Here is a 25,844-nt window from a genome sequence, read left to right on the forward strand (position 1 = left end):
TATATTAATTGGAAAAAACACTCTGAAACAACAAATCTTTTACAAATCTCTCAGAAAGTTTCAAGGGTTGTGTTTCCATTCGTAAACACTTTGGAGGGGGCCTTTCTGATTAGTAATCCAGAGATTCGTATTTCCGAATTGTCTGAATCTTCAAATTACAAAACAGAGCTCTGAAATTTTGCACAGTACTATTAGGCACCTGGTGTTTTGGAGTCAACTGTCCATCACTCTCCCAGTAGCTCCTCAACATCTCTTTGTCTCACAACCATCTGATCTGGATGACAGAATTCCCTTTGTGATTTCTTAACCTTGGACTTGCTGCTCTTTGATAACTCTGTTTACTCATTCTTATATCTAGCTGGCTTGTTATAACAACTCCTTGACCCACTGACAACAACTCTCTCATTTCCCCTTCAGCTCATGAATAATCCTTGTCTCATCTATACTGAAGTAATTTCTTAACAGCTCAGGAATTCAAAGCAATAGATTTCTGGAATGCTTGCTGACTGGAGCATAGGATAATGTGGCTACTTGGGGAAAGACAGCGAGTCTTATTGGTACTATATCAGGGTACATATATCCCCATGACTTAAAGGGTTTCTATCATGCCCCACACTCATTTGAGCAAAAACAGTTTCTGTACAATCAATAGCGGGCTCAGTACTAATATTATATTTTACACCCCTATATGTTTTATTTGATTAAGCTTTTCCTGTAATGTAACATTCATCACTAATAAAGGTATTATCTATTTTTGGCTTTTGGACTTTTTCTTTCTCTCTTGGACCAACTGGGCTTCCATCACTTTTTATTATTCTTAATGTGTCTTCCTTCCATATGTAGCTCACCTTTATGTTGTTCTTAAGACAGCAAAATTAGGAAAATGTCATTTTTAATCTCTCTTATACATATAAAACCTGGAAAATTACTTTTCCAGAGTATAATTCAGTTGAGTGCTGCCATCCTTTTCTCCACTGGTTCTGGCGATATGAGAAAATGTATGCATATAAAATCAACTTTGCTCTCTGGTCTAGTGACTAAATAGATCATTCCATTACTACTTGATTTGCCATGCTGTGATTTGCTGCATAGGCTACTACCTTCACCATTTTTACTGGGAAACCAAGTTCACATCAACAGGACTTCCAAATAGGACTGCAAATAAACGAAGCGACAGCAAACATGTAGAATATTCATACACTCCAGAAGGATAACCATGCTGATCGAGCTCTTTCAATTGGACTAGTTTTGCTGTTGTTGGTCTGTGCCTTCAAGTTGTTTCTGACTAATGGTTACCCTAAAGTGAAACTATCAGTTTTTTCTTGACAAGATTTGTTCAAAGGGGGTTTGCCTTTGCCTTGAGAATATGGCTTGAGAAGATCATCCAGGGGGTTTCCAAAACTGAACAGGGATTCAAACTCTGGTCTCCAAAACAGTACCATACTGTAATTGGGCTGTTTTAGGTAGATTAAATAGGAAAAAAATTCTATAATACCCAAAAGATTTTTTTTCTAGATTATACTTTTCAAAGAGCAAAGATACTATAATTTCAATGAACAAAGGCTGAAAATTACAAGAAAAGAAAATTCCACCAGTTTGGTGTAATGATTTGAGAACTGGACTATGACCAGAGGCTATAGATACTAAAATACCACATAAGAAAATTTGCGTTTTTTAAAGATCTACAGCAGGTGTATACAGATAAATCTCTGTTGGGCAACAATGTGTGTCTCCCCGCCCCATGCTGTTGAACTCCATTTCCAGTGGTGAAGTCTTACAGTACAATAACATCTAGATGAAAAACAAACTGGCCTACCTAGAAGAAAAACTAGGCCACAATTAGGCCCCATCTACCCTGCCATTATAATGCATATTGAACTGAATTATATGGTCAGTGCAAATCCATATAATCCAGTTCGATGCAGTTATATGGGTCTGCTGAGTACTGATCATATAATGCAAATCAATCTGCATTATAAAGGCAGTGAAGATGGGGCCTGACTCCACAACTGCTCCTCTCTCTCATTCTTTTAGTACCGCATATTCTCTGGATAGTTTGGTCGTATGGAAATAAGATCATGACTCCGAATAAACAAATGCCTTGCATTGTAAAGATGCAGATAGCATGAAGTCTAACCAAGCATTAATCTTACAATTTTGAATAACTTTGGTATTTACATGTTGTGAACCATGAGTATTAATGCAGCTCTGGAAACAGAAAACCGGGTGGGGTATAGGCATGCCAGTTCACATAAAAGATTAAAATGAAAGACAGACAGATCAAATACTTAAACCTGGAGTTTTTTTCCCTTAAAGTCTGCATGGACTAACAAATTATCAACAAGATCTCTTTCTACATGTTTGAATTTATGGACACTGTAGTGGATCCCTGAAAACATGATTGAAAATATTGAAGAATTTAAATTAGCATTTTAATTTTAAAAAACTCATAAGAAGTCTGTTTGAAATTGTAAAAGATCAATGGATAAAACCAAGCCTATTGAGAACAAGAAATGTGTCAGGTACCTAAATGCCAGCACTTAATCAGAACAAGAAAATGGGGTTATCGTGAAATGAGAAACAGTATCTAGAATCAGCACTTCAATTGCACTGGAGTTCAGAGTGGAGGACTTCAAAAACATCTGGAAGATCATGTTTTCATCAACCCTGTTCTATTATAGGTAAAGGTAAAGGTTTCCCCCTGACATTAAGTCTAGTCGTGTCCGACTCTGGGGGTTGGTGCTCATCTTCATTTCTAAGCCGAAGAGCTGGCGTTGTCTATAGACACCTCCAAGGTCCTGTGGCTGGCATCACTACATGGAGCACCGTTACCTGCTGGCCAGAGTGGTATCTATTGATCTACAGTAGAACCTCACTTATCCAAGATAAACGGGCCAACAGAACATTGGATAAGCGAAAATCTTGGATAATAAAGAGGGATTAAGAAAAAGCCTATTAAACATAAAATTACATTATGATTTTACAAATTAAGCACCAAAAACATCATGTTTTACAAGAAATTGACAGAAAAAGCAGTTCAATACACAGTAATGTTATGTAGTAATTACTGTATTTACAAATTTAGCACCAAAACATTGCAATATTTACTACAAAAACAAGGACTACTAAAAGGCAGACTGCTTTGGATAATACAGAACCTTGGATAAGTAAAGCTTGGATAAGTGAGACTCTACTGTATTTACATTTGCATGTTTTCAAACTGCTAGGTCAGCAGAAGCTGGGGCTAACAGCAGGAGTTCACCCTGCTCCCCAGATTCGAACCACTGATTTTCAGTCAGCAGCTCAGGGGTTTAATGGGCTGTGCCACCAGGGGCTCCATTCTGTATTATGCTAACCTGAATTCTTTGTTATTATTATTAACAACAACAACAACAACAACAACAACAACAACAACACTTTATTTATATTCCACCCTTATCCCTGAAGGGATTCAGAGCATATTACAGTATATAAACAGAGACAGGCAAACATTCAATGCCTTGTTGCAATACAATGAGACATACATACACAGACAAAGGCAAAGGCTTCTCTTTTTATTTCCTGCTCTTGAGGCAGTGCTCATCTCTGGCTCTGAGGGAGGTACTCTTCTTATTTCCAAGCAGAGGAGCTGTGTTGTCTCCTGGTTGTGTGGCCAGCATGATAAACCTAGTGTTTGGCTTGAAAGAATTTTGCTCTTGATCAGAGATGGCAGAAGCTTCAGATTAACAAGGAGAAATTAAAAGATGTAGCTGTCAATTGACCAATAGGAGGGTGCCAAAAATATTTAAACAAAAGTTAGCTAGCTAGCCAAATGGCAGCTCGTACATTTTATTTTAAGGAAGATATGTGGAACCACAAGCAGCTTTTTGTTTCTGCCTATTCTACGAGTTTGTGACAATAGTCATAGACAAAGGATATCTCATCTTGATGAAAATGTAAAACAACTTGAGGGTCGTTTGAATTTTTTTGTAAAGAGGGGTTTTGTAAAGGGGGGAATCTTCTCTCTTATTCAGACAGCTATATCTACAAAACTATTTAGCCTCTCCACCTTTCTCTCCCCTTTCTTTTTTTGCCAGTTGCCAGAACTGGAAAATATGCCAACACAGAGATTCAGATAGACAGACACACCAGCTGCCCACATTAAAAGAAATATAGCAACAAAGTTCTATATTTCTTTTATAGGATATAGCTAAAGTCATGTAGATGCATTTAGAAATAAAGCCAAAATGTGTTCAAATTGATATTTACTGGAAGGATTTCATTTCACCCTGCCTTGACAATACCAGGTGTCCCAAGCATACATACCGTGTCAAAATCCAAAGGGGGGAAATGCACTACAATTTTCTTTGTCACTGATGGCAGTAAAGGATGCCTGCTGTGAAGCTTGTCTCCAAAAGCACTGAAACAGATAAACATTGAAAGCAAAAAATAGAACCTCCTCCAGTAATGTTCTCTCCATGTAAGCAGGGACAGATAGATTCTCCACAGGTGGTTGCCAGTCTTTCCTTCTTCAGTGACACGTTCCCTTTCCCATCAATCTATCTTCCCAACTTCCCATTTTCTCTGAAAAGTCACTGATTCATTAGCTGACAGCCAAAGGTCTCTCTAACAGAATGGCCACTTAGCACTGCCAAAGGAGACGGCAAGAGAGGACAAGGATTTGCATACAATCTGCATGCATTGATTTACAAGTATAGACACAAATTTAAAAACAATTATGATAATTCATCTAGAAATGGAATACACTGCCCATAGTGAGGAAGACTCTGAGCAGTGACCCTGCAGGGTGTTGTCCAGATGGTAATTGTTGGTGAGCAACCTCAAGTTCTTTTGCTTTCTGCTCTCCCTTCTCTTGGGTCTTTATTTTAAAACTAGTCCAGAGAGAATATAAAATGAGATCCTTTACAAAGTGTCAGACATGGTGATGCTGTGTCCTGTCTGTTATGGTTTATGCAATGGTAAATCACCCAGGCTCCCATCCAGAGCCGGTCCAACAATGAGGCGAATTAAGCAGTCGCTTTGGGCGCAAAACATACGGGGGCACAGTCAAGACTGCTTTTTCTGTTGATTTCTTGTAAAACATGATGTTTTGGTGCTTAATTTGTAAAATATTAATGTGATTTGATGTTTAATAGGTTTTTCCTTAATCCCTCCTTATTATTCAACATTTTCGCTTATCCAATGCTTTTATTTTCCAGTGATTGGTTGGGGGGGGGGGGGGGGGCAAAATTCTGTTCGCCTACACTTGAAAAAACCTAGGGCAGGCTCTGCTCCCATCCCTCCACCAAACACTCTTATTTTGGGGGGAAATTTTTACCAGCAGTTTAATACCTAACAGCAGACTGCTAAAAAGTACTCTTTCTTTCTTTTTTTTTTTTTACAGTAGTTTCAAATAGAAGTGTACATTGCAGCAGGATCATGGGAGGGCCACCAATTCTTCTAAGGATCTGGACCTGGAGTGATCCATAGGAGACAGAGGTAGTACAGGATAGACTAAGTTTGGCTGTGATTAGCTTAATGAATTGAAAGGTAGAAATATTGTAATGGGCAGCAAGACCTCAAGCCATACAGAAGAGAGGGTGCCCACTTGGTCTCAAATTTTACTCATTCCTCATTTACTCAAAGCGGACAAGAGCACGAGGCATGGAGGCTGCTCCCTTGAAGCCCTAGAGTGCTGTACTCTCATGCTAGGGCTCCCTCTGGTGCCAGCTCTTAACCCAAAATGCTTCTCTTATGTCAAAGTAAAACTCAAGTTGAGCAACAGCTCTTAGCTCAAAACAGTCTTAAGTTGGGATGCTCTTAAGTAGAGGTTACACTGTATGTCCTTTAAAGGCTGATTTATTGGTCGGGAGAACTGTTCTACTAGTTTCCTGGGAGTTAAACAGTGGACTCCAGCCCTACCTGGTCAAGCTGGCAATGACTTCCATGATCTAGTGGTATCCAAACTATTTATTGCAATGCTATAAGAGATATTTTAAAAACATGAACTGGTATAGAATGCAACTGCCCGAGTATGTTTAGGTTCTAGGGGGTAGTCTAACCACATGATGCTTACACTCTAGTCATTGCACAAGTTTCCTATACAGTTCTAGGTGGAATTTTACAATACAGTATTGATTCCACCTGAACATTAGGCAGAACTTCCTCCCTGGGAGAGCTGTTCGCCACTGGAACTCTCTGCCCCGGACTGTGGTGGAGGCTCCTTCTTTGGAGGCTTTTAAGCAGAGGCTGGATGGCCATCTGTTGGGGGTTCTTTGAATGAGATTTTCCTGCTTCTTGCAGGGAGTTGGACTGGATGGCCCATGAAGCCTCTTACAACTCTATGACTCTATGATTCTATGATTCCTACTGTTTGAGGCAGCTGCCTCGCTTTGCAAGTTTTAGGGTTGGCTCTTCCTTTTTTTCCTGTCGGGTGTCTAAATTATATCCAGGCAACTATTACACATTGCACCTGTAGCACATGGCTAAAATCTAAGTTTGATACATGTTCATATTGTTATCATGTAAATCAATTACAAATGATTCCTAATTAAGAACAGGGGTGAGACAACAGGAAATGAGAGAAATCTACTTCTCGGAAAGGAAATTCACTCTGGGAAGAGTTATCATGGGGAAAAGGTGTTTCAGCTGAAACTTTATCTCTAATCCTTGTTTCCACAACAAGACAAATTTTCAAGATCCAATGATCACAGGGACAGAAAGTGGGATGAAATCTTCCGAACAGAGGCACAGGTGATAAAGGAAACTCCACAGGGGTGTTAACCCTTCCCTATAAGTGCCCTCTCTCTCTCTCTCTCTCTCTCTCTCTCTCTATATATATATATATATATACACACATACACACACACATATAGTAGAGTCTCGATTAAGCAATATAAGCAGGCCGGCAGAATGCTGGCTAAGCAAAAATGTTGGATAATAAGGAGGGATTAAGGAAAAGCCTATTAAATATCAAATTACGTTATGATTTTACAACTTAAGCACCAAAACATCATGCTTTACAACAAATCAACAGAAAAAACAGTTCAATACACTGTATCATTATGTAGTAATTACTGTATTTACGAATTTAGCACCAAAACATTGCAATGCATTGAAAATATTGACTACAAAAACACTGACTACAAAAGGTGGAATACGTTGGATAATACAGAATATTGGATAAGGTTGGATAAGCGAGACTCCACACACACACACACACACACACACACACACACACACACACACACACACACACAGATATATATATATATATATATATATATATATATATATATATATATATATATATATGGAAAGAGCTACACTTTGAAATGTACCTGTTTTGACTTACATACAAATTCAACTTAAGAATAAACCTATAGAAGCTATTTTGTTTGTTACTTGCTTTATTAATACACATTAACATGTTTAAGCCTTCTTCCAACACCAGGAATTTTATTTTAGCATCCTAGATTATTCACATCTTCATATTGTGATTACACCACAAAACCATCCATCTCAATACACATTTTTTGTCTTCCACATTTATGAAACTGAAATATCTCAATACACACTAATATCTAAAATGCTACAACAATAAGTAGCTATTAGAATTGCACTGACTGAGTGCAAGCACTTATGAATCAGAGGTGCTCCCTACATAAAGGAAGACCTTTTCATACAGCTAAGCATGCTGACATTAAGGAGATAAAGCATTTACCTCTGGTTCGTTTGCTTATAGAAAAAAGCTTCAGTTGATAAATTCCTGTGCCAGGCCAGTATTAAAAGCTAGAAGAGTAGAGGCTGTAAACAAAGAGTGCTACCTTTAACATCAATGTAGAAAAGAGAGTACCTAATCAAAAATACTTAGGGTAAAAATACATAGATAGACATAATAGAGATGGATATTGATATGGCATATTTAGTTGTCACAGAATCCATTTTATGAACTCAGACATTTCTAGATTGGCTCTTGGCAATTTGAAGGTTTAAAATAAATATCACTGGATTCAAATGCACTGTGCCTTAAAGGAGTCTTGGTTAAGTATATCTAAATGATTTTGAGAAGATGAAAAGGAGGAGACAAGCACTTCACATCATGATAGGCAATTACAGCAGAAACTATGAAGAGCTACTCCCTTAATGGGAGATTCTCCTCATGGAAAATAAGGCTGATCCTTGTACAAACAACCTCACCGCCATCTGTAAGACCTAACACAAACTAATAAGAAGTGAACTAGAGGTTTTGTTTGCTTTTCAAAATGTTGGGTTTTATTAGCTTTATACAGAGTCAAACAAGATTGTCAAGGCCGCCTCACAACGGCACAGAGATGTAAAAGGACTAGAATCTACAATGATAAGGGTGCATCTTCTGCTATATTAGGAGAATTACTAACCAAGGATTTGAAGGAGTGTAGCATGCAGGATATATATTCCTTTTGGACATTTCACATATCACATTTGGGTGGGTTTTTTTTTTTTTACATATTCTTACATTCCAGTGTTTGGAATATATGACTCAAATTAGGTTAACATACAACAAGCATTACATGCAGAGCGTTCCCAGTCAAATCCCTGGCATCCCTTTTTATGGAATTGGATTGCAATGTAATAATGAGAGACACTTTTGTCTGGGACCCAGGGCCACAGGTCTCTCTGGACAATATCCAGGGATATAAATAATTGGGCGCAAATAATTAAATAAAGCAACTTCATATGCTTTCCTTTAGATTCAAGAATTGGTGTTCCAGGTAATAGTTAGTAGAGGTGTGCAATTCATTTGAAAGGCATCCCATTTTGGGTTCCATTGTCAGCTCATTCTGTTTACCGGGAAGTTACCCAAATGGGGAATGGTTTTGCCGTTTTCATTCGGCAAAGATTCAGCCCATTGGCTACAATGGGAAACTTTAAAGGCTCCTTCCTCAGCCATTTTAAGGCCTGTCTGCATGAAACCTAACCTCAGCTTTAGACCCCATTTACAACTGCAGGCCTGTCAAGTTTCAAAATAATTCACCAATCTACTAATTTTTTAGAATTGTTTTAAGTTTTAACCATAACATTTTTCAAAATAAGACAAACCACAAGAGAGGGTTCTGGGAATTGTTGTGTCAATTCTCAGCGAATCAGAGCATGGACACAACTAGGCTTTTTTATTGGCTGAAAAACAGAGCAAGAGAGAAACTTCAACCCCCCATCATGCTCTGAGATGAACTTTTCAGTTCCCGCCCTATGCAAGTGCTGCTGGGAAACCAAGTTTCCAAGATCCTATCTGGAGGAGGAGGGAACTTTCCAAGAAGAAATGGAGGACACTGCTTCTGCTGGGGAGAGAGAAAAGACATGGCAGGTCCCTGCCTCAGGTATATTGCAGACTTAACTCCTTCCTCTCCAGAATTGATAGAATCTGGCTCCCCTAGTACATTTTGCCAGGTTTTTTCGTCTCCCTCCTCCCCATTCTGTTTTCGGAGATTATATAAAACAGCCCACCGAAAACATCAAATCATTTTCATTCAATCTGATTTGGGCCCAAGCCTAATAGTTAGGCATTAGGCATCCCATAAAATGGGCTGGGGGAAATGGAGGAAAAGGTTTTCTTTGCTGTTCTGTCCCCAGAGTTCTGGGTCTTTTTATATATATAAAAATATGACTTTTCCATTTTCAAAGAATATCCTGAAATTTCCATAAAAAATAGAATTATGTCATTCCTCCTTAAAATATGTGTTGTTTTTATTTTAGGATACATTGGAGCAAAATCTCATTTTTTCAAGCGAACAGGATAACTTATTTCAATTCTTTCTTCTCTTCTGGATGCAAAGAGGAGCACATTGAGATTTAGACTAGAACAGTAAGATTTTTTGAAAGACTGAACCTTTTTTAAAAAAGAAGCCATGTTCATCCAAATTTCCAGAGCCAAGGGTGAGTAAAGGCACAGAAGAGATCTCTGATTAGTCAATTTCCTATAGAAATTTGAAAGATGAATATGCAGTTAGGCCTCCATATCCATGGACCATACATCTACAAATTCAACAATAAATGAACTTTTTTTTAATTCCAAAAAGCAAACTTTGATGAATGTCCATAGAAATGTCAATGTGACTACAGAAGAAAATAATATGATTTATTTAAATAATAATATTATATTTTATTTATATTCCACTCTATCTCCCGAAGGGGACTCAGAGCAGATTACAGGTACAAATATGGAAAACATTCAATGCTGCTATACAATCGACAAAGACAAACAATAAGTACATGAACAGAGGCAAGGTTTCACTGTTCCCATCTCTAGCACCTGGAGGCTGTGCTCGACCCTCCCATGGGGAGGTGCTGTTGTTACATTTTTCCACACCAAGGAGCCTGTCATCCATGGATGTCTTCCTGATCAGATTAGCTGGCATGATTTTCAGGGTGCCTTTCACCTTCCCACCAAAGCAATATCTATTTATCTACTCACATTGTTGTTGAACTGCTAGGTAAGTAGATGCTGGGGCTGACAGTGGGAGCTCACCCCAACCTGCAGCTTGAACTGCCAAGATCTTCTATAGCTGGTGGTTTAACCCGCTGTGCTAGCCACAGCCCCTTGGGTCACCTTGGGTCCTGTGGAAAGAGAAAGACAGGACATAATTAAATAAATAAGAAAATGTGGTGTTATCAAATGTTACCACCTTATCCAGTCATAAAAATGCTTCCAAGAAGGATTTGGCCATACTTTTCTTTTAACAGAATACTAGGTGAACAAGCACTAGGTAAACATCATATATCATACACTCTGCAGTGGAACTGCAATATCTCAAAGCACAAAGCACATGCATTAGGGAAAATGGCAAAAGAGATAATTATAGAAACAATGCTACCTCTCAGTCACATTATGAAACAATGCATCAGCTTCTGAAATGTCAACTTTAAAAAAATGAGAACACTTTAGTAAAAAAAAAAAAAAATCTGAGTGTTGAAATCTAAAACAACTGGAGGGCCAAATTTTGCCCATGCCTGGACTAGATGATATTTTTTTTGGTAGCCTATAAGATCCCCAGCAAGATGTTCACTACCCAGGCTGTCAAAATAATAGAAATTTCTTGATGACTCTCCTGCGCTTTCACCACATTGTTGTATTATATATTATCAGCACAGGATCATTCTGAAGTATACTCAACACTCACTTCCTAATCTCTCTTCATTACAAGAGTTTGACAAACTTCAGAGGAGCTTTTGGGGATGAAAACATTCATAATCCCCTGAATTATAGAAACTGTAGTCCATAAATATAACATTTCCAGGTTCTGTTAATTGCAAGTTTTAAAAAAATTGTTTATAATACAGCTCAGAAGTAATGGCTTAGGGCCCTTCCACACAGTCATATAACTCAGAATATAAATGCAGAAAATCCCACAATATCTGCTTTGAACTGGGTTATCTGAGTCCACACTGCCATAAATTTCAGTACAAAGCAGATAATATAGGATTTTATTCAGCTGTGTGGAAGAGGCCTTAGAAGTAATACTGTTGCCTGTAACTAGTTGCCTTTGATATATAATGTTGCATTTTAAAATCAATGCAACATTACAATTAGTAACAGTTCCTTGTTATTTCCAAGTGTAACCTTTAGGATATTTTAGAGAGATTTTGATATTTTTATATATGCACACTGGCAACAATTGCTTTCCGCTGTCTTCTATTGTTTGTACAAAAATGAGAGAATAGATACTATTTTTAAAGGACCGCCAATACTCAGTATGCTAAGAAATAGAGACTATTGGAACATGTTATAGTACCTATGTTCAATAGCAAAATTACATGCATTTAATTTACTGAGGTGTGAGATTTTGCAGAGATGGCTTCCCTGAGCTTGTGCAGGGTACGTATCTTTGACTAATTTTACAGAAAGGGCACTGTTATTGTGGCTGCTGCTGTAATGTACAGAGTTTCCACATGACCGAAAACCCATCATCAATTTATCTGAAGCCTGCACAGACATGTTAATGTTCTGAAATAGTAAAGAAAGGGAAAAGAGAGGAAAATGTATTCACACACTGGGCCTTAACTTTTTACTTTTACATAGAAAGTTGAGTGTCTTATACCCAGAATTCCAAAATCCAAAAAACTGATATTCAAAAATTGAGTGGCTGAGATAGTGACACCTTTGTTTTCTAATCTTTGTTACATGCATAAACATATTTGAAATATTATGTACATCTATTTTCAAGCTAGGTGTGTAGGCTGTCTATAAAACAGAAATGAATTGGATGTTTAAACATGGATCTCATCTCCAAGACTGTACATGATGTACTTATATGCAAATTATAATAAACTTAAGAAGAAGGAGGAGGAGGAGGAAGTGGTTTGGATCATTGATGTTGCCATCCCAGGTGACAGTCGCATTGACGAAAAACAACAGGAAAAACTCAGCCACTATTAGGACCTCAAGATTGAACTTCAAAGACTCTGGCAGAAACCAGTGCAGGTGGTCTCGGTGGTGATCGGCACATTGGGTGCCGTGCCAAAAGATCTCAGCCGGCATTTGGAAACAATAGACATTGACAAAATTATGATCTGCCAACTGCAAAAGGCCACCCTACTGGGATCTGCGCGCATCATCCAAAAATACATCACACAGTCCTAGACACTTGGGAAATGTTCGACTTTTGATTGTGTGAAACAAAATCCAGCATATCTATCTTGTTTGCTGTGTCATACAATAATAATAATCATCATAATCATAATAATAAACTTTAATTATACTCTGTCAACATCTCCCATAGGGACTTGGAGCGGCTTGTGATTTAGCATCCCGACTGTATTCCCCTTTAAAATAGTTATAAGGTGCTAAAGTAATTGGCAATCAGTCTGGCAACTATCTTAAACATTGTCAGAGGCCTGCTGAAAAACAAACAAGGTTTTAGCTCTTTATAAAAGTGCTGTAGTATTCCCTGGGGAGGGCCTTCAGAAGCCAGGGGCCACCACCGAGAAGGCCCTCTCCCATGTTCTCACCAGCTGTGCTTGAGACGGAGGTGGAGCCGAGAGGAAGGCCTCCATCACAGATCTTAGAGCCTGTGCCAGTTCATAGGGGGAGATGCGGTCATGAAGATAGGCTGGATTTGAACCATGTAAGGCTTTGTAGGCAATAACCTGCACTTTGAATTGGGACTGGAAACTTATTGGCAGCCAATGGTGTGTTCCCTATGGCTAGTCCCAAATAGTAATCTGGCCTCAAATCTTTGCCCCAATTGCAATTTCTGAGCTGTTTTCAAAGGCTCAGAGTGCATTGCAGTAATCTAATCTAGATGTAACTAAGGCATGAACCACCGTGACTAAATAAGGCTTTTTGAGGTACAGTCGCAGCTGGAGCATGAGTTTTAACTGGTCACTGTCAACACCTGAACATCAAGTGTTAGCGCTTAGTCCAGGAGGACCCCCAGACTGTGGACCTACATCTTCAGGGGGAGTGTAACTCCATTGAGCACAGGTTGCCACCCTATACCTCAATCAGCCCCACGACTGACCAGGAGGGCCTCTGTCTTGTCAAGACTCTTTCCTGACCCAGAAGGATACCATGATTGATGGTACCGAAAGCCACTTAGAGATCCAAGAGAACTAGTAGGGACACACTTCCCCTGTTTAGCTATCTGCTGAGGTCATCCACCAAATTCCAAATAAAATTTAAAAATCCCCAATGCTCCTGGTCCCAAGCATTTTGGATAAGGGATACTCACCCTGTGCAGATAATTTGGGTTATTAGAACTGTGTTGCCTAGAGATATGTGTAAACAAACAATTGTTTTTAGTAAGATTAACTGAATTTTAATCTGATGTTTGAACTGGGAGGTCATGCTTGACAGGTGAATTGAAGTCATGCACACACACACACAAAGAGACATTGTTTGTTACAAACTGTGTGTTTCCTCCCCTTCCACACAAAACAAGGGACAATAAAATTGATATGTGAGCAGCCAACGCTATTATGATATATAATGTGATATTATGTCTAAACTGTATATCATGCTTCGGTCACATTGTGAACAGTGTTTACAAGCTTGTACATCTCCCTAGATTACCTTTAGTTGTATATTCCTGCACAGAAGGGGGTTAGACAGGATTGTGTTTGTGATTCCTTCCTATTCTGTTTCTATGATTTCTTAACTGTAATAAAAGCCAGAATCTAGGAAAAATAAGTTATGCTTACTTAGTTATTTTCCATTTAAATAGCATGTTTCAAACACTATAACATTAAAATTAGAATTCTTTCAGCCAAAGATTGAGTAATGAATAAGCAAAAGCCAACACCCTTTGGAAATTATTTTTAGAAACCTTAATGTCTCTCAGAACATTAATGGCTAAAAGAGAAAAATCTATTTTTTTCACTTAGAGATCACATTTCACATAAACAAGTATGGCATAAAAATCATTGCCTTCAGATTTTTCATTTACAGAAGCAAACTCTCAAAATGGAAATAAATGGCATAGATAAACTTGCATTTCAAGCCGATTCCAGCTCCCTAAAATGTAAAACACAGCTTCTTGATATCAATTCTCTGAACTCTAATCACTGCATTTTCCCTGCTTGTATAGTTAATCACTACTAATCAACACTCTTTTCTTTAGTATCTTGCTAAATATATCTGTTTTCCATTGATCTCTTTTCTATGTTCTGCAGTTTCCTTATGCATAACTGCCTCGGCAGGGCATTAATACTCTGTGCAGGTAATACTGGGAGCACTGTGAAACATCAGCATAATTAAAATAATGTCATCAGTGTGTGAAGTATACTCCCTACTGTGATGGATGGCAAGAGAATCCTCCTAATGTACAACCTAGGGGTCTTGCATGCAAAACTGATCTGTGTGTGTGTTTGTGTGCGATGTTTTTTTCCTGATGTCCATTGCATATGAAAAACTGTGACTTCCTTCATATTTTAATAATAATAATAATCATCATCATCATAATCATCATCATCATTTTTTAAAAATTTCTATTCAGATTCAGTGACAACTGCCAACATAAAGCACGGGCAGCTAAATTGCTTTGCCATTTTTCATCCATTTTCTTGCTAATTGCAATAACTATTTGCTTTTACGTTAGAACATACTTTTAAAGTGAGATATCCATGACCTTTACTGAAAAACATTAAATGTCACTAGACTCAGACCTATCCGTCAGACAGGTTTATCTGTAACATGGATGAGTGTAAGCAGAAAATTGTTCCCAAGAGCTGAAATCTATCAACCTCATCTCCTTGTACATATCCTCAAGTGATGGCCTTGCTTTCGCTCTTCAAAGCTATATAACTATATAGGGGCAGATATAAGGAAATCTTTGTTCACCCAAATATAACTCAAGGTACTAAGTAAAGCAAAGCCCAAACTATTAAATCCTGTACTTTGGAAAGGAGATTCCTGAGTTTAGTTCTTCTCTGTCCAACACCTATAGAAGGACTCTCACAAATCTATGGTGTCTCTTTTAAGATACGGTACCCTCATTGGACAAAATGTACTCTGTTGCCATGATACAACTGTGTCAAGGGATGCTGGTTACCTGGATAAAGCACTATTCCACTTCCAACTGAATTAAACCCTTATCTTTCATTGGGACTTTCTAAAGGGGAATGGCATTCATTCCAGTGTCACTCATGGAACTTTTGAAAGTGTACTAGAAGGAAACTATAGTAATGAATCAGGGCATTGGGTAAAGGGGAAAACCAAACGTTTGGGAATCTAAAAATCATTGGGGCTATGGTTTTTATTTTGAGGGGCTCTTGCATTATGTTTTGGCTTTAGATAATTATGCTGAAGAAAATAAAAAATGGATAAAAATCCTGTTTTCCATGACAAATACCAAATGTGCAAATACCAAATGTTTGGCTCATGTAGAAACAGAAGATTAATCCATATTGGCTGAATTTAATGATTCCATTCATTTTCTTATTTGTCTGTATAAATAAGTCTGGGTTGGGCAAGGACAGCGATGATCAGGAAACTCAGGCTGTTAACACCAGTCAAAGGAAACTAACAGATTTTTAAAGTTTATTTCTGTCTGTTACATCAGATAGATGATACAATAGTTAATATGAGTTAGGTTACATTCATTAGAAATTAAGGAAAATGATAATGATATGGACCAAATGATTTTTTAAAAGTCTATCTTTCTTCACACCTATTGGATGCCACCGACTGTAAATCTAGCTAATGTCTAGCTGTTTTCCTCCTGATCTGATCACAAGAAGAGCAGACCAAATTCTGCTTGAATATTATTATTTTGGGGGGGGGCATTTTTTCTCTTTGAAGAGAAATGTCCTTCACAGAAACTACATCTACAGGTCATCAGTGCAGAGAACAGTTTTTTATGCCCCCCCCAAGACAATTTTGGAAAATATTATCACTGCATTACATTGTTGGCACAGGCATCGATCTGAGTATTCATTTTGACACACAATTGGGTAGCCAAAAAAATAGTGGTGTGACAATCAGGTACATTTTTTTCTATTGCAACTATTACATCGCATATAGACTTGAATTACACTATGTAACATAATTTTTGTTCCTGGGTTATAAATGTCCTCTCCTAATTAAATCTATCATAAAACCACCAAAAAAGTTTGTTAAACTGTAAAAATTTTGTTTTCGCAGTACATCCTGCAGCATATTTTGCTATAGTTCTTCAAAAAATATCTCACTGAATCGCAACCAATTCAACATAGGTTGTGGCAGCCACGAAAACAAAGTTTCTGGAGTATAACAACTACTTTCAAAGTAAGTACCATACAATTAAACAGAAAAGAACACCTTCAAACCAGGAACAGACATTTATACCATGGCTCTGTGTACTTTCATTCAAAGCTGTAAGTTCATACAAACCTCTTGCAAACCAAGGAGAATACAATGAGAATATTTTATATGTAAAAGGCATGCAAGGAGATTGTGAAATAATAATGTTCTCTGCTACAGTAAAATATTAAATAAATATTCAGAGTTTAGTTCCCCTCTGCCCAACACCTATAGAATACCTCCCATTGCCTATTTGTTATGGGACATGAGGTAAACATTCTTCCATTAAGTTGTATAGGTTGTAAGGATTCTTTTCCAGAATCTCCCCAAAGGCTGCATGATACTGAAATTAACCCTCGCTGGACATGTTGTGCAAATAACAGTGTATTTTTTTAAAAAAGGATTTTGATTTCAGGGGAAAAAACAGGTGAACAGGATCTGGATTTTCCAGAGCTGGCACAGCAGGATTTTCATATTGTTGTGTAGAATACTATGCTGCTTTCCATAAGCAAAGTAGTCCAGCTGCCTAAACATTGACAGGAAAAGTTGGAGGATAAAAGTGCTCTTACGACCTCATCACACAGGCAAAACTGCTTGTCCTTCGACACTTTCCCCTCAGTTCAGGGGCGGAGCCCACACAATCCGATCAGAGGATGTAGATTTATTTCCAGTGGGATTCTGTCCCTGAACTGAGGTCAAAGTGTCATAAGAGGGAGCAAGAAGGCTTCTGGAGTTCTCATTGAGAAGAATGGGGGGAAGCCAGGAATTGACACTTCCCCCCACAAGATAGACAAGGGATGGTGCTGGCAATGTGGGGTGCGGGTCAACAGGAGAATCCATGACCAATTCCCCCAATACAGCCCACAATTTTGACTTCAATGTAATGAAGTCCTTAATCAGGTTAAAGGTACATGGGGAAACAGGGATTCAGCTCCCTCTGAAATCTCATGTTTGGATCTTGGATGTACTCCTGGATTCTTCCTTGAACTTGAATGCCCAGGTTTTGGCAGTGCCCATGAATGCATTTGCATAAGAATAGTGAACCAGCTGCACCTGTCCCTTGGGAAGCTGGATCTGGCTACAATAATACATAGGATCATAGAATAATAAGAGTTGGAAGACACCATGTGGGCCATCTAGTTCAACCCCCTGTCATGCAGGAAAAGCACAATCAAAGCACATGCTGTGATTTTAGATCCTGTTTGGTCTACTGTAATGCAATTTATGTGGGGCTGCCTTTGGAAAATGTTTGGAAATTTTATCAGGTCCAGAATGCTTCAGTCAAAATACTAACTGGGTCACTTATAGGAAGCATGGAACTCCCTTGTTAAAACATCTTCACTAGTGATCAGTTCATTTCTGAGAACTCCTCTAAAGCACTGTACAGTTTATGTTCAGATGACCTGAAAGCCTACATCTCCTCATATAAAATCACTAAATCTCTTTTCCACAACAGATAACTTTCTCTGGGTTCCACAACCTACACAAACATTATTATTATTTACTATTTACTATGCTTATATCTCACCTTTCTCTCTAAGGGGACTCAAGGTGCCTAACAGCCACACACTTTGATCAATTTAAAACAAAACAAATACAAAAAAAACCAATTCAACAGTACTGTGTGTGTTAGGTGAAAAATACAGTTAGAATATAATAAATACAAGTAAAATGCATTTTAAAATGCACATTCCTCCCCCAAAGTCCCACTCACAACCTCCCCAGCAATGTGTTCCTATCCTTCTCCAAATGCCTGCTTCCAGAAAATAATCAATAGAGCAGCAACGTTGTACAATGTCAGTGTTAATTTCAAATCCAATGTGTTGCTGATGGCTTAAGCAACATGATTGCTGTGAGACTGAAGCTGGTGTGATAAAGTCTTACGTTGTTATAGTGCTATTATTCCACTCTGATTCCATCTGGTGCAATTCTGGCCTTTGTAGTTAAGTGATACCCAAAAGCTCCCTGAGAATTTTAAATGGCCCTCCCTAAACTTCAGATCCCATCATTCCATAGGATGTTGTCATAACAATTAATGTAGGATAATAGTGCTAAAAAGTATAGTGTAATCGGATAGAGAGAATGGTAGCTCTTTATTTACTCAGAGTAGATAGCTATTACCTCTGGTCAAGAGAGCACAACACTTTTTATGCATATTACATGTAAGCCCAGCATCCGCCTCACTTTCAATACCGTCCTACCTGGCTCGACAAACACAAAGACGTGGTAGGATTTCTTTACCAGCTCTGTGGAAAAGGAACTTTTGGCAGGTGCGGTTTGACAAGCAGGGGAGGGAAAAAAACCTATACATTCAGACTCTTCCTTTTCTAAGTCAGCTATGAAAGGTAAGGCAGCCTCAGCCTTCTTTATTCATTCTACTTCTCCGTCCCAAGAAAAGGCCAGCACAGCAGCCTTCTTAGAAATGTACAACTCTATCCTCTCCTCGTTCTTTTAAAGTTGACAGAGGCAATGTGAACAGGCTCTGATATGAATCTCTTTCTTTTTCTTTCTTTTTTTTAACTGGCATCAAGGTGTAGAGGGAGTTGCTGTAACACACACCACCTGGTAATGGGTGTCAAAGCCAGGACAGTGAGAGCAATGGCTTCCGCCCTGGAACAAAGAGAAGCAAAATTGGAATAGGCATGTGAAAGAGGAGCTTTTCTGGGCCTCTAGTCAATAGAACAGTACTGGCTGAAGAATATTCACACTGCTGAATATTTCAGCCAAGCTAGTTTGTGCTGCATTATTCCAGGTCTGATGTTTTGCTGTCGGAGGGCCCTTCCACATAGCCCTATATCCTAGAATATCAAGGCATAAAATTCCATAATATCTGGTTTGAACTGGGTTATCGGAGTCCTCACTCAAATAATTTGGGTTTTTTCTGCCTTGATATTCTGGGATATAGGACTGTGTGGAAGGGCCCTGAGACAGAACAGTGAATGGCATGTATGTGAGCATGCATGTGTGTGTGTGTTTAGTTAAAGGCAGGCAAGTTATTTTGGCACATGAGGTTGAGAATCCTACAAGCACCTCTTCTCACCTTTTCCAGTGATATAAAATAATCTCCTCAATACAGTGATAACAAAGTAAATAAATAACTACACTACCCATTCCCTGTCCTTTTGCAGCATTTTAAAATTACAGGGCCTCCTATCCAAGTGAAGTCAGGCTACTTCCTTCCTGTTGTCTAAATACTGGGAAGTAAAAATGCTTTCCCTAAACAAGATTTTGGCAACTAATAAGTTATTGAGGAAAGCACCTACAATGGTTTGGGTTCAGTGTGCGCCATATAACCCATCTTATCAAGGTAGATAATCCACAATATCTGCTTCAAACTGGAATATCTGAGTCCACACTGCCAGATAATCCAGATTGAACTGGATTTATACAGTTGCGTGGAAGGAACATCAGAGGGCCTATTGGTAATTTCCCCTTCTCTATTCTTGTGTTTAGGACTAATGTTTATTAAAACACTAGTCCTAAGCATGTTTATTAAAACAATGTCTCACTAAATTAATTGTCAAGCTGCAATTATTTAATTTGGAAGCAAATTCCACTGAATAAAATAGTTCTGGTTTTTAGAATCTAGGATTCTGCTATTAGTTCCAAAATGGAAAAAATGGCATGCTAAAGTGAAGACTGTTTTGATCAATGGAGTTTAAATGTCCTATTTATTGGCTCTCAAATGAATGATATTAAATTGCTTGCATTAAATTAATATTCAGATTTTATTGCAAGGTAGGTAAAATCTAAAATTCACAAGACCTCTCCTTAATTCTGAAGAAGGTCATCCACAGCTTCTGTATTTAAAAGACATCAGTTGCAATTCTTAAAAAGCTGTGGCCCACAAACTGCCCACACTTGGATTAAATGCAGTTTTCCTGATGACTATCTGTAGGAGCCCTTGATGGCGCAGTGGATTAAACCACTGAGCTGCTGAACTTGCTGACCAAAAGGTTGGCAGTTCGAATCCAGGGAGTGGAGTAAGCTCCCACTGTCAGCTCCCGCTTCTGCCAACCTAGCAGTTCAAAACATGCAAATATGAGTAGATCAATAGGTACCGCTCCAGCGGGAGGGTAACGGAACTCCATGCAGTCATGCCAGCCACATGACCTTGGAGATGTCTATGGACAACACCAGCTCTTTGGCTTAGAAATGGAAATGAGCACCAATCCCCAGAGTTGGACATGACTAGACTTAATGTCAGGGGAAAACCTTTACCTTTATATTTGTAGGAAGATCAGTTTTTACAAGAAGTCCGAAGGGGTTAAATCTCCAGATGATCTCAGGATTGTAGGAAAGGTTAAAATAAGAAAGAGGGTGTTTGGACTATGTTCAGAACATAGAGAAGAAAACAGAAACAGTAGGGCTGCTGTTCAGAGAAGAGGGTAAAAGGCAAAGAGAACGTGGAACTGTCTAATACCTATTTTGCTTAGTCTCCTCCAAAAAGGAAAAGAGAGCACTGTCTACTGAAACTACAACAAATAATGCAGTTAAGGGGACTTCAGGGCATCACAGGTAAAGAGGTTGTGTGGGAATACCTAGCTCCTCTAAATGATTTCAAGTCTCCAAGGCCTGGTGACCTGCATCGAAAGGTGCTAAAGCCATTTCAGACGTAATCACAAAGCTTCTGACAATAATCTTTGAGAATTTTGGAGAAATAGGAGAGGTCCCATGATTAGACTGAGGGGTGAATGTCATCACACTCTTCAAAAAGGGGAATAAAGAGGATAGGTGAAAAAGTTTAATATCAATAACAGGAAAAGTTTTAGAAGAGGGAAGGATCATGATTCAAAATGACCTTAACAGATTAGACAACTGGGTCAAAGCTAACAAAGGACTTTCAACAGGATTAAATAATGTTGCTGTTGTTGTTGTTGTTGTTGTTGTTGTTGTTGTTGTTTTGTGCCTTTAGGGTGTTTCCTATTTGTTCAGGTGAGTTGTCTTTGAGGCTGAGATAGTATGATTTGCCAAAAAGTACCCAAGACTTTCCATGACCAAGCAGGAATTGAAAGTATAGATTCCCACCCACCCCCCACCCCCCAAATTAAATGCACATATACAGGCACCTGACTGAAAAAGTCCATGTGAAAAAAAAATCTACAGGTCTTTGTAAACCACAATGATGAGTCAACACAATCAATCCTGGTCAGACTATATCTATTCCAGAATCTTTTACCTAGTACCACCACCAGTCTGGGGCATATAGATTTAGTCTTGGTTAGAACTTGAATGGGACAACACTAATGAAAACTAGGTTCTGTAAGTTAGATTTCAGAAAGGAACTGGCAAAGCTACCTCCAAGTATTCCTTGCCTAAGATAACCTTATAAAATTCATGTGGTTGCCATAAGTCAACAGATGACTTGAAGGTGCACATACACATATTTACACACACACAACATTGTGAGCAGAGACCAAAACAGCTAATTCAATTCTAAGCCATGTCAACAAGAGTAAAGTTCAGCCTCAGGGAAATACTATTACTCTATTCTGGAACAGGCTCGGTGGAGAGTAATGAAAATGATTTAAAGTGTAGAAACCAGGCACTATGAGAAACAACCTAAGAGCTGAATATGTTTAAGCGGTGAGAAAATTGAGATGTCACATGATGGATATCTTTAAATATCTGAAGGAATGTTGCATAGAAGATGGGCTGAGCATGTTTGATGCTGCTCCAAAGACTAAAACGTGAACCAATGATTTCAAGTTATAAAGAAGAGAGTCCATCTAAATATTAGGAAGAATTTGTTAATTGTAATAGTCACTCAACAGTAGAATAGCTGGTTTGAAATGTGGCAGACTTTCCTCTTTTGGAGGACTTTAAAGTATAAACAGACCTTGTATGGCCATCTTTTGGGATTGCTTTAGTTGTATATTCCTGAAGGGTGGGAGCTGAACTAAATGTCCCTTCCAATGCCATGGTCTATTTTACACATAATCAGTCATAATACTACTACTACTACTACTACTACTACTACTACTACTAATAAGACCAGGCTATGGCTCACGAATGGGACCCTGAAGAAGGAGACAGAAGGCCTGATCCTTGCAGCCCAGGAGCAAGCCATCAGAACAAATGCAATTAAGGCCAAGATCGAAAAATCAGCTGATGACCCAAAATGCAGACTGTGCAAGGAAACCGACGAAACCATTGATCATGTCCTCAGCTGTGTAAGAAAATCGCACAGACAGACTACAAACAGAGGCACAACTATGTGGCCCAAATGATTCATTGGAAGTACCACCTCCCAGCAGAAAAGAACAGGTGGGATCACAAACCTGCAAAAGTATTGGAAAATGAGCACGCAAAGATACTGTGGGACTTCCGAATCCAGACTGACAAAGTTCTGGAACATAACACACCAGACATCACAGTTATGGAAAAGAAAAAGGTTTGGATCATTGATGTTGCCATCCCAGGTGACAGTCGCATTGACAAATAACAACAGGAAAAACTCAGCCGCTATCAGGACCTCAAGATCGAACTTCAAAGACTCTGGCAGAAACCAGTGCAGGTGGTCCCGGTGGTGATCAGCACATTGGGTGCCATGTCAAAAGATCTCAGCCGGCATTTGGAAACAATAGACATTGACAAAATCACGATCTGCCAACTGCAAAAGGCCACCCTGCTGGGATCTGCACGCATCATCCGAAAATACATCACACAGTCCTAGACACTTGGGAAGTGTTCGACTTGTGATTTTGTGATACGAAATCCAGCATGTCTATCTTGTTTGCTGTGTCATACAATATAATAATAATAATAATAATAATAATAATAATAATAATAATAATATAATAATAAAAATAATATAAAACTTTATTTGTATACCACTCTATATCTCCGAAGGGACTCAGGGTGGTTTCCAGCATAGGTAAAACATTCAATTACCAACACAGAAACATACAACACAACCATAATAAAACATAAAACATAATTACTATTAAAAACAAACATACTCATTTAGAATTAAAAACTAATTTCAGTACTACTCCATTGGGTGAAATTCAACTACCAATGGTTAAGATTCCATGGTGGGCCTAGACAACTATGAGAGGATGGGCCAAGGCTCGTGCAATGAAGTAACACAGGGCTGGGGAGTGGGTAAAGTGCAAGCTGATGGCCAGGTTAGGGCCTGGGCTACTCAATTCCAAGGCCTGCTGAGCAGCTATAAGAGGACTGGGCTAGTACAACAAACATGTTACAGTCATCTGAACATGTTAAATCAGGACTTCTCATAAAATCAGATATGACTTCCTAAGCACTGAACCATATGTGTACCCATTGGCTACAATTGTTTCTTTCTTTCCTGGAAACTTTTCAGACTGGCACTTTTAGTAGTACTACCTGGCTGTTCCAATGTGCCTTCCCAGATTAATAGGAAATCTCCAACACCAAGTTCCATAAGCACTTTATTAGAACTAAGATCGTATATCGCACTCTGCACTTGCCCTAGAAGCCTTATATATCACCTGTCACATCAGCACTTTTAATCTTGTACCCATTACTCTGGCCTGGCCCAGTTTTATTGTGTTTTAGCGTATTGTTTATTGCTTGTTGTTTATACTGTTTTAATTGTTTTTAATTTGCCTTTTGTTTGTATTGTTATATTGTGTGTTGAGGCCTTGGCCTTTGTAAGCCGCATCGAGTCCTTCGGGAGATGCTAGTGGGGTACAAATAAAGTTTAATAATAATAATAATAATAACAATAATACTTTAAACAACTCTCGTCACCCACCCCACAAAAAAACCTCCACAATTCATGTTACTATTCTTAGCAGCACAACTATGTTGCATGTGAAAATAACATAGTGGACAAAGGAGTGCCATCAGTAATTACGAAAATCATGCAGTTTGTATGGTCCCCTTCAGAAATCTCAGTTTGAACACTCTGATGGCTGTACATTGAACAAAAGAACAAGTTCGGCTTGCTCCACTGTTAGTAAAAATGTAAAAAAAAATGCAGCTGGAAACAGAACATACTGTTAACAGTGTGGAATACGGGTATTACATATTTTGCTCTTCATACATAAATAGTTGTTGGATTTAAAAAGACATAGAGCTTGGCATATTTTAGGCATTTGCAAGGAACAAACACCATCTGGAGAAGGGATAAAGTAAGGGAGTGTCCCTGACTGTTTTTTTTTTTAAAGCACATAGATAGGAAAATCAGCAAGACTGTTCCAGATGGCTCTCTAACTAAGCTAAGGAAAATAGAGTATTCTTTCCAATTACATCTAATTGTGTGCCAGTGAGCTACTTTTACTCTTTTTTCTTTGTATTAATAATAAATTTCCTTGATACGATGTTATTTTATTCTGTTAGGTAGCCCTCCTTGCTTTTTCTCTATTTACTTTAATTATCCTTCTCATCCCCTTTCTCCCTGTAACATGTTTAATTTATACAATGGAACATTAAAACTCTGAACTAGTGCAATTGTATGGTGAATGTTAGTAACAATGTAATTTAACTGAAAAGTAACAATGATGTTTACAGACCAAACAATACACTTTTGAGTGGTTTTTCTTTCCCTCACAATGAATACTTTCCTTCAGTTTGATTTCTTTTCTTTTGAAAAGATGAAAAACTTGGTTCTGGAAGTGTGTCTTTCCCAAAGAGAGCAATACAGTTCCCAAAGGAGGCCAGTCCTTCCCTGTGGAAGATTTCAAAGGCAGGACAGGCTCACAAGTCCCTGCTCCCTGATTTCTCCATGGCTCTGCCTACCCCAAACTTCAACACATGTGTAAACCACCAGCCGAACCATCTGTCCTTGTTTTTATTCCCCTTAATTTACACTCAGAGAAATTGAATATGACAGGATCCATTTCGCAGAATGTGTCAAATAACACAGACTGAGTAATGACAGTGTTTTCTAGTCATTATTAATCAGAGCTTGTAAATGTTAACTCTTTTTAGACTGCTGAGTTTCCTCAAATAGGGCAAACTGGTTCTGTGACACTACAGTGGCTCCATGGAGCTGTCTATAACATGAATAAGGCTCCTTTCACACAGCTGAATAAAATCCCACATTATCTGCTTTGGACTGGAATATATGACAGTGTGGACTCAGATAATCCAGTTCAAAGCAGATATTGTAGGATTTTCT

The 25,844-nt window shown here is 38.5% G+C and overlaps 1 long non-coding RNA gene across 1 annotated transcript; it reads right to left on the reverse strand.

The window, feature by feature from the left end:
• Positions 1-3,404: 3,404 nt before the first annotated feature.
• On the reverse strand, positions 3,405-10,668 carry LOC134295713 (uncharacterized). The gene is made up of 4 exons (XR_010002344.1): positions 10,433-10,668; positions 7,703-7,785; positions 4,306-4,399; positions 3,405-3,715 (listed from the first exon to the last, which is right to left on the reverse strand). It is a non-coding gene; the product is annotated as an uncharacterized LOC134295713 (long non-coding RNA).
• Between the last annotated feature and the right edge of the window lie 15,176 nt (positions 10,669-25,844).

Source organism: Anolis carolinensis, chromosome 1 (assembly GCF_035594765.1).
Source record: "Anolis carolinensis isolate JA03-04 chromosome 1, rAnoCar3.1.pri, whole genome shotgun sequence".
Classification (NCBI taxonomy): Eukaryota; Metazoa; Chordata; class Lepidosauria; order Squamata; family Dactyloidae; genus Anolis; species Anolis carolinensis.